General features: G+C 39.4%; 1 protein-coding gene across 1 annotated transcript in view; it reads right to left on the minus strand.

The window, feature by feature from the left end:
- Positions 1 to 11,074, minus strand: part of LOC126488560 (mas-related G-protein coupled receptor member B2-like) — a 36,863-nt gene that overhangs the window by 1,933 nt on the left and 23,856 nt on the right. The window lies entirely within an intron of this gene.

The raw sequence follows: 11,074 nt of genomic DNA on the forward strand, positions 1-11,074 counted from the left end.
ACACACACACACACACAGTGGGAAATTGAGACTTTACACTGAACAAATTAATCATAGACCCAAGAGTAGATTCAGATTGAGAGTAAAGTTTTGCATACATTTTAGAGCAAGTTAATACTAAAAATATATAGAAAAGGAAGAAATTTTATTCCTGAGCTTTCTGTCATTGGAAAATTCTAGTGTATTTGAAATAATGACTTATGCTACAAGATGACTAATGATGGGATTTGTGATCTCAAACCCAGGAATGTACAAAAAAATGATTATATTCATGGCCTTAAGGAGTTTCAGCCCAAATTTAGGCATTTATTTGAGGTTAACTGAACTTCTCATCCTCTTAAGGACAAAAAGGAAATTTGCAGAAAGAGGAAAACAAGAAATATCAGACAATAGAGGATAGGCTATGGAAAGTTTTATGTGATGTGGGAGTCTTCTGTTTTGTGTTGATTTCATTGGTTAAAGAAACTGCCTTGGCCCTTTAATAGGACAGAAAATTAGGTAGGCAGAGTAGACAGAACAGAATGCTGGGAGAAAGAAGCCAAGCCAGGCAGTCACCATCCCTCTCCTCTCAAAGAAGAACGTAGGTTAAGATCTTACTGGTAAGCCACCACCTCGTGGTGCTACACAGATTATTAGATATGGGTTAATCAAGATGTGAGAGTTAGCCAGTAAGAGGCTAGAGCTAATGGGCCAAGCAGTGTTTCAAAGAATACAGTTTCCCTAATCGGGAGGGCAACCGGAAAGGTGATAGCTCCTTTGTCTCAATAGCCTGCCTGAAACAAGCAAGGTAGGCCCTTTGTTTACAAGCCACCCGAGCAGCAAAGAGTTCCGATCTGGGCACCAGGAGAGACATCACTGGGGTGAGTGAGTTTCTGATGGTGGCAGCAGCCCTGGACAGGGAACTCAGACGTTCCTCATCCCTCCTACACTTCCTGGTCATCCTGCAAGGCTATACTGCCCGATACCTCCTCTCTCTTCCTATCCCACCCAGCTTGCATCCACAACCCTCCCCCTCTCTGTCTGACTCCCTCCCCTCTTTGACCACGTAACATCTCCCAGCTCATCCTGTTCAGGCGCTGGGACCGAATCCGAATCAGGAGGGCAACCGGGACGGTGGTGGCTCCATTGTCTCAATAGGCTGCCTGCCTGCAGCAAGCAAGGAGATCCGATCCGGGCACCGGAAGAGACATTGGGCTTGCATCCACAGCCCACCCAGAGTGGTGCTGAGGAGTTCCATCTGGACGGTCGTCCATGTTTGGGTGCTGAGGAGTTCCAGCTCAACGGGACAGGTCCCTGCTTCTACACTGAAGAGATACACCCAGAGACTCAGTCACAGCAAAGACTGGACCAAGACACCAGGCCTCTCCTGGCTCCATTTGAAGGACGAGATGGGAAGGCGCCAATGCAAGACTTCCTCCAACAACCTGAAAGGCAACATGACATCACCAGAATCCAGGGATCCCGAAATAAGAAGAATTGTACACCCTACTCCAGAAGAATTAGAAGAAATTGACTCAAGAATGAATTATATAAAAATAATAGAAGACCTTAAACAGGAGGTGAAAAACTGCCATAAACAGAGATTACAAACAAAAAGGTGGAGGAAATGAATAAATGGCTCAAAGATACCCAAGAAAACCAAGAGAAACAAGAAAAAGCAATCAGACAGGTAAGGGAAGCGGTTCAAGACCTGAAGAATGAAATGGAAGTAATGAAGAAAACACAAACTGAGGGAAGATTGGAGATGGAAAATCTGGGTAAACGAACAGGAACTACAGAGACAAGTACTACCAACAGAATACAAGAGATAGAAGAAAGAATATCAGACACTGAAGATACCATAGAGAAAATAAACACACTGATCAAAGAAAACAGCAAAACCAACAAATTCTCATCACAAAACATTCAGGAAATATGGGACACAATAAAAAGACCAAACCTAAGAATAATTGGAGTAGAAGAAGGAGAAGAGGTGCAACTCAACGGCCCAGAAAATATATTTAATAAAATTATAGAAGAAAACTTTCCCAACCTAAAGAAAGATGTACCTATGAAGGTTCAAGAAGCATACAGAACACCGAATAGGCTGGATCAAAAAAAAAAAAAAACCCCCCCGCCATATAATAATCAAAACACAAAACATACAGAATAAAGAAAGAATATTAAGAGCCGCAAAGGAAAAAGGCCAAGTTACTTACAAAGGTAAACCTATCAGACTTACACCTGACTTCTCTATGGAAACCATGAAAGCCAGAAGGTCCTGGATAGATGTACTGCAAAAACTAAGAGACCATGGATGCAAGCCCAGACTACTATACCCAGCCAAGCTTTCATTCACCATAAATGGAGAAAACAAAATTTTCCAGGATAAAAACAAATTTAAACAATACGTAGCCACAAACCCAGCCTTACAGAAAGTAATAGAAGGAAAATCTCTAACCAAGGAGTCCAACAATGACCACAATAACTCAGACATCTAGAGACCCGTCACCAGCGCAACTCAAAGAAGGGACGCACACGAACTCTACTACTAAAGAAGTGACCGGAGTTAACATCCCCTGGTCATTAATATCACTTAATGTCAATGGGCTCAACTCACCTATAAAAAGGCACAGGCTAAGAGATTGGATACGAAATCAGGATCCAACATTCTGCTGTTTACAAGAAACACACCTCAAACACAGAGACAGGCACCTACTCAGAGTAAAGGGCTGGGAAAAGGCTTATCAAGCAAATGGACCTAAGAAACAAGCAGGTGTGGCCATACTAATTTCTAACAAACTTGACTTCAAACTTAAATCAATCAGAAGAGATGGAGAGGGACATTTTATACTCATAACAGGATCAATTCATCAAGAGGAAGTCTCAATCCTGAATATCTACGCCCCTAATATAAAAGCACCCACATACGTAAAAGAAACATTACTAAAACTCAAGGCAGCCATCAAACCGCACACACTAATAGTGGGAGACTTCAACACTCCTCTCTCACCAATGGACAGGTCAATCAGACAGAAACCTAACAGAGAACTAAGAGAATTAATGGAGGTAATGAATCAATTGGACTTGACAGACATCTATAGAATATTCCACCCAAATCGGAAAGAATATACCTTCTTCTCTGCAGCTCATGGAACCTTCTCGAAAATTGACCACATACTCGGTAACAAAGCAAACTTCCACAGGTACAAAAACATATTAGTAACCACCTGTATCTTATCAGATCACCATGGATTAAAGTTAGAATTCAACAACAACCCTACCCCCAGAAAGCCTACAAACTCATGGAAACTGAACAGTCAACTACTGAACCACACCTGGATCAAGGAAGAAATAAAGAAAGAAATTAAAGTCTTCCTTGAATTCAATGAAAATAAAGAAACAACCTACTCAAACTTATGGGACACTATGAAAGCAGTCCTGAGAGGAAAGTTCATAGCACTAAGTGCCCACTTAAAGAAAACAGAGAAGGCACACATTGGAGACTTAACAGCCCATCTGAAAGCTCTAGAAAAAAAAGAAGCAGACTCACCTAGGAGGAGTAGAAGACTGGAAATAATCAAACTGAGGGCTGAAATCAACAAAATAGAAACACAGAAAACAATCCAAAGAATCAATGAAACAAAAAGCTGGTTCCTGGAGAAAATCAACAAGATTGATAAACCTCTATCCAAACTAATAAAACGCCAGAGAGTGAATATGCAAATTAATAAGATCAGAAATGAAAAGGGGGACATAACCACAGACACAGAGGAAATTCAAAGAATCATTAGATCTTACTACAAAGGCCTGTATGGCACAAAACTGGAAAATGTAAAAGAAATGGACACGTTTTTAGATAAATACCATATACCAAAGTTAAACCAGGACCAGGTGAACAACCTAAATAGACCTGTTAGTCACGAAGAACTAGAAGCTGTTATCAAAAACCTCCCTACCAAAAAAAGCCCAGGACCTGATGGTTTCAATGCGAAATTCTACCAGAACTTCCAAGAAGACCTAATACCTATACTCCTTAATGTATTTCACAATATAGAAGCAGAAGAGTCATTGCCAAATTCCTTTTATGAAGCTACAGTCACTCTGATACCAAAACCACACAAAGACTCAACCAAGAAAGAGAATTACAGGCCAATCTCACTCATGAACATCGACGCAAAAATCCTCAACAAAATACTGGCAAACCGAATCCAAGAACACATTAGAAAAATTATCCATTATGATCAAGTAGGCTTCATCCCAGAGATGCAGGGCTGGTTCAACATACGAAAATCTATCAATGTAATCCATCATATAAATAAGCTGAAAGAAAAAAACCATATGATCATTTCATTAGATGCTGAAAAAGTATTTGACAAAATTCAACATCCCTTTATGATAAAAGTCTTGGAGAGACTACGGATACAAGGGTCATACCTAAATATAATAAAAGCTATATACAGCAAGCCAACAGCTAACATCAAATTAAATGGAGAGAAACTTAAAGCCATCCCACTAAACTCAGGAACATGACAGGGCTGTCCACTCTCTCCATACCTCTTCAATATAGTGTTTGAAGTTTTAGCAATAGCAATAAGACAACATAAGAGGATCAAGGGGATTCGAATTGGAAAGGAAGAAGTTAAACTTTCGTTATTTGCAGATGATATGATAGTGTACATAAGCGACCCCAAAATGGAGGAGGGGGAGGGAAATTGGAGGCTGGGAGTAGGCAGAAACTTTTTTTCCTTTTCTCAATAAAAAAAATAAAAAAAAAATTGGAAAAAAAAGAATACAGTTTCTGTGTAATCTTTTGGGTAAAGCTAGTCGGTAGTCAGGAGCTGGGTAGTGGGATGCAGCCACGCTGCTCCTACTACATCTATGAGTTCAAGCACAATCTAAATTGCCTCAGGATCCAGCAATGCCACTCTTGGGCATGTACTTAAAAGATGCTCAATCATACTGCCAAAACATTTGTTCAACTATGTTAATAACATTTTTTGTAATAACCAGAACATGGAAACAATCTAGATGCCCCTCAACTGAAGAATGGTTAAAGAAAATGTGGTACACGTTAGAATACTACTCAGAATTAAATACAATGGGGTCTTGAATTTTGCATGCAAATGGATGGAATTAGAAAGCATGATTCTGAGTGAGGTAACTCTTACCTCAAAAGATGAATATTGTATCTACTCACTCATAAATGGATACTAGTTATAAACAAATGACATTGAGCTTATAGTTCATGAACCTAGAAAAGCTAATTAATAAGGTGAATCCAAAGATAAACATTTATAGGCCCATCTGAAAATTTCAAACAGACAAGATCACCTGATAAAATTGGGAGCATGTGAGTGGGTGGGGAGAAGAAGAGAAGGTAGGAGGTAAAGAAGAGGGAAGAAGGGGAGGGTTGAGGAAACTTGAGGGAATGGGATAGTCGAGATGGAGGAAAGACAGAGATGAGAGCAAGGAAAGAGATATCTTGATTGCGGGAGCCATTATAGGGTTAGCAGAAACCTGGCTCTAGAGAAATTCCCAGGAATCCACATGGATGACCCTGCCTAAGACCTTGAGCAATAGAGGATAGGGGGTCTGATCTTGACTTGCCCTGTAGTCAGACTGCTGATTATCTGAAATATCACCATAGAACCTTCACCCAGTAATTGACGGAAACAGAGGCCGAGAACCACATCTTAGCACTGGGTTGAACTCCCAAGTCCAGTTGAAGAATTGAAGGAATGAGAATATGAGCAAAGAGGTCAAGACCATGATGGGTTCACCCACTGAAACAGATTACCTAAGCTAATAGGAGCTCACCAACTCCAGCCGGACAGGGAAGGAATAAGCATAGGACCAAACTAGTCCCTCTGAATGTGGTTGACTCTTGCATGGCTGGGGCAGACTGGGGGGCCACTGGTCGTGGCACTAAGATTTATCCCTACTACATGTACTAGCATTTTCGGATCCTATTCCCTTTGGATATATACCTTGTTCAGCCTAGATATAGTAGGGAGGTCCTTGGAACTTCCCCAAAGCAATGTGCCTTACCCTCTCTGAGGATTAGATGGGGAGGGGGTGGGATGGTGTGTGGAGGGAATGGGAGAAGAGTTTAGAGTAAGAACTTGGATTGGCATTCTTCTTTAAAACTCTAATAAAGTAAAAATAAAATAATCCAAAGAAAAAGAAATGCCAATGAAGAAAAGGAAATGGGGGAGAAGAACATTCATTTACTGTTTCTGGCAAGAATGCAAACTGAAACTACCACTGTAGAAGTCAGTGTGGTGATTTCTCAGAAAATATAATAGAACTGTTATTTTAAGTGTACTAAATAGTCTCATGCCAACTTGATAGAAACTAGTACCATCTGAAATGAGGGAGGCTCTACTGAGTAAATGCCTCCATAAGATAGGCTATATTCAAGCCTGTAGTCCATTTTCTTATTTAGTGATTGAGGGGAAGGGTCCAGCCCATTATGTGTGGCACCATCTCTGAGCTGATAGTTTTGGATTCTATAACACATATGGTTATGTGGTCAGAGACTAGAAAAAATAATTAATATCTTTAGGGAAAGTGTCTCAAAAAGCATCCTACCTTTCCTCCATTCTATTTACAGAGCATCATAAACTGGTCTGTGGCAAATGAAAGTATTCCATGTGTCTGAAACACCTGTACTGCAGCAACTGTAGAGAGAATGGTGTTGAAGAAGGATAATCTTGAGGGGGGAAAAGATCTGTGGTTTCTTGCACTTGGATCTGATTTTATGATTGTTCTTTGAACCATGCTCTTCACAAGACTGTTCTCAATATTTGGCTTAGTCCCTATCTTTTATCCACTAGTGCACCAAATCCTATGGCTCCTCTTCTTTGTTAGTGCTTCTTGAAGCCAGAAGGCCAGCAATGCTAAGCAATGTGAACCAGTGCAGTTTCTGGTATCCATCCTAACTTTATGTTTGGATACCTTGAATACAATGAAGCAAAAAACATAAAGATAATGGTAATATCTAATGGATTTGTAGAATAGTGACTTGTATTACATCAGGTAGGTATCTTGATTTGAAACAACAAGTGTTACTCCCATCATATGCCCAGCTAGGAATGGATCTAAGGCATGTATGGCCTGCAGCCTCCTGAGACATCCTCTTTAATTCTAAATGGCAGAAAACAGCAAAGAAGGAGGTCAGCTAAGGTCTCAGCACAAAGGCCAAAACAGAGTCAAGATATTGTCGAAATAATGCTGAATAAACATGATTCTTCAAAGGTGGAAATCAAGAAAACAAAAAAAGCATAAAATGATAAACATTCAAGTAATATGGTGTAACTAGACTAAAAAAATAAGAAACTGGTAATTTAGTTGCAGTAAATGAAGGCAAGTAATGATGAGGGCCCTAACTCTAAGAAAGCAGGAGAGAAAGACAGGTCTGTGCAGTTTAAGAGGCATATCTTACAATATTCTGCCTCCCACTTGACCATGCATAACACATTAACTATTTTGCAAAGGTATTTTTTTTTTGTCAGTAGCACTAGAACATCTTTCTCTTTTTATTGTGTTGACACAGTTGTTGGTGTGTGACTGTCTGAACAAGTATGTACAGACATCTGCACTCTGCTTTTGGAGGACAGAGCACAGGGTCTTGGGTCTTTTATCACACTCTACCTTTTATCTTGAGGCAGAATCTTCCACTTGAAACTGCCTACTCAGCTAATGTAGTTAGCATTTTCCTGGGTCACTCAGGAGCTTAATTATCAGCAGGGAATAAGCCAGCATAAATGTGGGTGATGGGGATTTGAACTCAGGTCCACATATTTGCAGGGCAAATGCTTTAACCACAGAGCTCCTCCCAGGACTGTCTGAGAACATTTAATTATGGAGGACATCTAACCTCACCTCTGCCACCTTTTAAATATTATTTTTAAGAGAAAAAATTATTCACTTGATTCATTTGTTTGGTTTTTGATTGTTTGCTTGTTCCTTGGGTTGGTTGGTTGACTGGTTGGCTTCTTGGTAACAAGGAAATCATGTGATATGGATTAGATAGTGAAGACATTTTTGAATCCTCAGCAAACAAGTGGCAGAGCACAGTCTGTTTCCTGTCAGGCCCACCAAAGCAAAAAAGCTCACAACCAATTGACCTCATCCTGGGTCCTCTATACTTTGGCAAAAGTTTTCTAATGACATTGGAACACTCAGTAGTCTCAACCTTGTGACCCAGTATCCTGTGTCTTACTATGTTCTAAAAGGAGAAGAAAGATCTGAGCAAGCCATGTGGGGCAGTGATAAGACACCGACCTATTCAAGGCTTCTATTCAAGAACAGGAGAGGAAACTGGAGCCCTCCTTCATGAAGCATTGGCATTCTCAGTGACTGGGAAGTTCCTTCCTAGATGTAGAAAGGAAATCATGATGGAGACTTGAAGGTAGTGTCCCTGTTTGTTAAGGCTATGTGAAGATGTCATACTTCTTGAATATGAAATTCTAATGGGGTTGCATTGTGAGTAAATGAACACCTTTTATATATTATGCATTCTGAGGACCTATTTCCATGTGAGAATTATACTAAGTGTTCATAGAATATAGGGTCAATATATGAATAGTGGAAGGAAGGTGAGAAATGCCAGAAGCAATGTCAGAGAAAGGAGGAAAGGAAGGATGAAGCAAGAGACAACCTTATTCTAGTTTAAATTTTGAGTCAATGTCACACAGATATTTTGTTAATAAATTTAGTTCTTTTAAAATTCAATACATATATACTACATTCTGATTATTCCTTCTTTCTTCTTTTTCTCCTATGCTTGCCGGAACCACTTATTCCTTACAAATATAACTTCCATATTCATGACTTTTGATTTTGTTTTGTATTCCAGAACTAAATTAAAGTTAATCTGTAACAATGAGTTTGGAAATAGTCATCACATCCTGGTGGCTCAAATGAGGTACAAAACTTGGAACAATGTTTTCTCTACCCCAGAGTCTTCCATCTTTCAACTTTTCAGCTGTAAGTTTGAGCACCTGTGGTGCCCTTCTCTCTCTAAAGATGAGTGCTCAGAGGACCCAATGTGTGTAGGCACAGTTTCAGTAGACAAAACAGCTGAGAATTCATGATTGTCATGACCATGTCATGCTTACAAGATGGAATTTCACAGCCCTTTCCTTATCATCAGCTTTGATAATCTTTCAGTTCCTTCTTTGGTACTATTTTCTGAGCCTTATGGATGAGAGTATAAATGTCTTATTTTGGGGCAAAACTTTGTACCACCCTTTACTCCTAGTACCTTTTACAACCATAGGTCCTGATTACCCCATCTTCCCTTATACAAACAACTTTTCTGAATAAGGTTGGGAGTATCCTTTGTCTTGGTATGTAAACATTAATATTTGAATTGTTTGATGCTAAGTCAAATTAACTAAGAAACAATAGTAGTTCCACACTAAATCTTTAAGATCTCCTCAGCCATATGTTCATGGCTGGATTTACAGTACAATACTTGAATGAGTCATTTAAGAAGGTAAAGTACAAGTGAACTGAGTGCTTTTCAGTGCCCATAAAGAGGATTACTGTTAACATTTTCATTTTCCTGATAAGGAGAAGGAAGCACAGAAGGGTTTAAGATGTGTTCCAAAGACAAAAACATTTATACATGGCTCTGACTTAGAGTCTTTGTCCTAAAATAATCCTTTCCATCAAATTCCATAGTACATGACCAACTAAAATTAGAGGTAGCAATCTCAGTAAAAATGATCAAGTCAAATCAAAAATGAACTCTAAACAAACATTGGTTTGTTGCAGCAAAATTCTAAATAAAGCAGGAGAAAGAAATCAAGAAGAGGAAAAATTAGTAAGGGCAAGTAATACAGACAGCTAGACGCATAATCTTTCTTAATTCAGAACAGATAACTGTCAGTCATCCACACAGCTGAAGACTCCCTAGACTGGAAGAATCTGAATGGAAAGAAGTTGCTTTCTTTATCAGAGACTGGAGTCAGGCTGAAGCATCAGCAACATGCTGTGCAGTCCTTCATTATGGCTGGATAATGAGTGGAAGGAAAACCACAATGTTTTCTTTCTTCTCTCAGGTCACTTTGTCTTCCATTTTCTGTGATGAATAAAGTTTGTATCTCTATTTGTGAACATAACTTGTTCATGTCCCTTAATTAAAATCAGTGTTCTATAAGGTCTAGACTCATCTGGTGTTTGTAGTTGTAACAGCAGCCTAAAGCACATGTGCATTAGAGAATCTAAGGCTTAGTGTACAAAGATGTTGCTGAAATCACATGGTCCAGCATCAGCTCAGTCACAGCTTGAGTTCCCTGCATCCTTCCTTTAAATTTACCCATTACACAGCTATGAAAATTGTGACCTGTATGTTGTTTCTAGGAAATTGTTGACATGCTTATAGACAGTGACAGTCAACAAGAGGCTTGTAGATACTTGCAGTTTGTCATCAATATGTGACTTCTGCAGCATCATAATTTTTAGAATTTAATTTCAGTAAAATAATCTCAGTGCTCACCTGTAGTGGCATTTCAATTGTATTTTAATAAAGCCTGTCTGAAGATCTGAGAGTAAAACAATCTCACTGGTCAGCCTTACAGATCAGATTATGGTAACACATACCTTTAATCTCAGTAGCCATATAACACACACCTTTGATCAAAGTAGGCACACTAGTTATAATAGAAGGTGGGTGGTACATGCCTTTAGTAATGGTTGTGCATATCTCTAATCCAAGCCCTAGAGAGGATTATAAAATGGGAGGAAACAGCTCTCAATACACAGTCTCATTCTGAGGTTCCTGAAGGCAGGGTACCCATTTTCAGATTGAGTTCGAAGTTAGAGTCAGGGACTGGCTGTTTTGTTTTTCAGATCTTCAGGTTTAACCCCAATTTCTGACCCTGAGGTTTTATTAATTGTGCTTCACTCAGATTCTCTTGATACTAGATGGCAGTACAATATTTGCCGCAGGTGGATAAGGGTTTTTGCAATTATCCACTGGATCCTGTTGTTAGTACCTCTTACACAGATTCTTTTCCCCTCAAACAAGAAAGTTGATGCATTCCTGACTCACATGTAAACATCTCCCTACATGTGTTAAGTA

Source organism: Alexandromys fortis, unplaced genomic scaffold (assembly GCF_014885135.2).
Source record: "Alexandromys fortis isolate MF-2015 unplaced genomic scaffold, M_Fortis_MF-2015_v1.1 scaffold_170, whole genome shotgun sequence".
NCBI classification, from domain to species: Eukaryota; Metazoa; Chordata; class Mammalia; order Rodentia; family Cricetidae; genus Alexandromys; species Alexandromys fortis.